This window comes from Budorcas taxicolor, chromosome 16 (genome assembly GCF_023091745.1).
Source record: "Budorcas taxicolor isolate Tak-1 chromosome 16, Takin1.1, whole genome shotgun sequence".
In the NCBI taxonomy this organism is placed as follows: Eukaryota; Metazoa; Chordata; class Mammalia; order Artiodactyla; family Bovidae; genus Budorcas; species Budorcas taxicolor.
Genome location: NC_068925.1, coordinates 65,719,698 through 65,722,873, shown reverse-complemented (window position 1 = coordinate 65,722,873; position 3,176 = coordinate 65,719,698).

The following is a 3,176-nucleotide window of genomic DNA, read 5'->3' as shown; positions in this document are numbered from 1 at the left end:
TCATGTGGGGGTTTCAGTTCCAAAAAAAGGAAATTAAAATAAACAGGCAAAATGGAAATAGGCCAAATTAGTAGGGAAGGAAATTCCATTGTTGTTATTGGAGATAATACTGTAAACAACAAATAATAAATCAGAACAAAGTGGAAAAACTACATCAGATGGTTTTGTGGCTGTACCATTTGTATATCATGGAAAGGTACCTAGATAAATTAGACAGACTGCAGGATCTCAGGGGGAACAATGGAACATCTGGAAATGTAACAACCCAGTGACCCCATGGCTCTCACCCTACTGTCTGCCCACAGCTGCTTTCTCATCCCCACAGTGTGGGTGAAAGTTGGCAAGTTTTCTGTATGGGAGACTGAACTGACTATTGCATACTGACTTCCTTCAGTCCCTTACCATGTTTGGGAAGAAGTTGCAATTCTGAGTTTTAAACCATTCCACGGTCCTTGGGAACTGAGGATGTGTGCAGAGAAGCAGCCAGCTCTTATGAGGCTCTTCGAGCACGCTGAGATCCTCTACCCTCTCTGAGACGCGAGGCCTTTCCACCAGGCTCAGTGTATTTCCTCACTCACACACACAAAACAACCATAAGAATAACACAGATTGGCACTCTCATTGCCTCCTAGTCACTGTGCTAGGCATTTTTCAAATTACAGTATGTCCCCTACATACAAATCTTCAAGTTGTGAACTTGCAAAGATGCAAACCTGAGTTCACATGCCCAATCACATAAGTTAGCTCCCGTGTCTGGGGTACATCATCATGTGCGTGCATCCTCTGCAGGCATCTGTGCTTTTGTGTACTTTCCTGTACAAAGAATGAACTTTATAGAGACCAGTAACTTTATTTCAAGTCCAGAATGTCCGGAAGCAAGTGTAAAAGCCGTGGTGATGTAACTGGTACTGTACTGTACTTTTCAAGGTACCAAACTATAAGATTAAAAATGTTTTCTTTATTTTTTGTGCTTGCTTTTTATATATTATTTGTGTAAAAAGTATTATAAACCTATTACAGTACAATACTATATAGCTGATGTGTTAGATATGTTAGTTGGTTACCTAGGCTAATCTTGTTGGACTTATAAACAAATTGAACTTATCGAACACATTCTCAGAACAGAACTCGCTCATATATTGGGGACTTGCTGTATCTCAAATCCACACAATAATGCCTCAGGGTAAACAACACCATTCACAGCAATGAAACATTTGACTCAGAGAGATTAAGTCACTGCTAGAAAGTTGTAGGGTTCCCAAGTTCATGCACTCTCTCCTAGGTCAGTTCAGAAGGGCTTCAGCCCCCGGCCCCTACCCTTCACTGGTGGAATGAGACCTCGTGCCCCTTCCCCACGGACTAGAGTTGAAGTGTCACTGTCTTAGGCAATTGGCATAACAGTGATCCTTGAGAGGTGGTCACATCTGATGAATCATGGCTAACAGTGGAATAGATAGAAGGAGGGGAAATATGAAAAAATAGACCCTTCTGTCCCCCTTTTACTCCCATCTTAACTTCTGACTAGGGCAGGCTTTATAGGTATGACCTATACATTCACACATGGCCTTTTCTCAGAAGGACTCAAAACTTGGTTGAATGCTCTGCTGCTGTTGTTCCACTGCTAAGCTTTGTCCAACTCTTTGAAGCCCCATGGACTGCAACACACCAGGCTTCCCTGTCTGTCCTTCAATATCTCCCAGAGTTTTCTCAAACTCATGTCCATTGATGTTATCTAACCATCTCATCCTCTGCTGCCCACTTCTCCTCTTGTTCTCAATTTTTCCTAGTATCAGGGTCTTTTCCAGTTAAGTTGACTCTTCGCATTAGGTGGCCAAAGTATTGGAGCTTTGGTTTCAGCATCAGTCCTTCTAATGAACATTCAGGATTCATTTCCTTTCGATTGACTAGTTTGATCTCCTTGAAGTCCAAGGGACTCTCAAGAATCTTCTCCATCACCACAGTTGGAAAGCATCAGTTCTCTTCCCAGGTGGCACTAGTGGTAAAGAACCTGCCTGCCAACACAGGAGACACAAGAGACACGGGCTCAGTCCCTGGGTCAAGAAGATCCCCCAGAGGAGGACATGGCAACCCACTCCAGTATTCTTTCCTGGAGAATCCCATGGACGGAGGAGCTTGGCGGGCTCCAGTCCATGGGGTCAAAAACAGTCGGACATGACAGCACATAATCGTCCCTTTCAACCTTCTTTATGGTCCAACTGTCACATGTGCACATGACTACTGGGAAAGCCATAGCTTTGACTATATAGACCTTTGTCAGCAGAGTGATATGTCTGCTTTTTAACATGCTATCTAGGTTTGTCATAGCTCTCCATTCAAGGAGCAAACATCTTTTAATTTCATGGCTGCATTTACTGTCCACAATGATTTTGGAGACCAAGAATATAAAATCTTTCACTGCTTCCAATTTTTCCCCTTCTGTTTGCCATGGAGTGATGGGACCAGACGCCATGATCTTTTTTTTTTTTTTAAACGTTGAGTTTCAAGTAAGTGCTAGGGCACAAGTTTACTGAAATCTATATTTACTTTATCAGTCTCTATGTTGGAGTTTGATAAATCAATCAATACTTCATTATTTGACATCCTACTATGATAGTAAATAATGTATGTGAAAGTGAAGTCGCTCAGTCATGTCCAACTCTTTGCGACCCCATGGACTGTAGCCCACCAGACTCCTCCATCCATGGGATTCTCCAGGCAAGAGTACTGGAGTGGGTTGCCATTTCCTTCTTCAGGGTATCTTCCCAACCCAGGGATTGAACCCAGGTCTCCCGCATTCCAGGTAGACGCTTTAACCTCTGAGCCACCAGGGAAGCCCAAAAATAATGTATGAGATCTCTCTAAATCATTATCTTTTTCCTCCTACCTCTCCCCTTCACATATTTTTGGAAGGAAAAAAAAGTGTTTGATATTCAGAACCTTACGGGGTGGTGTGGTGTTTCTTGTCTTTCCCTATTAGGGCCATGCTTTTCTTCTGCCCCTGAAGATTCCATCATTCATATTAATAATACAGTATTTCTGTTTTACTCCCTTTATACACTTAAACTCGGACTTCTCCGTGAAGAATTTTGATTTTTTAACTCAGCTCAAATTTCTTCTAATCTTGAAAAAGTGTGGCATTTGCCCTGTTCCAGTCTCTTCCACGATCACTTGTCTTT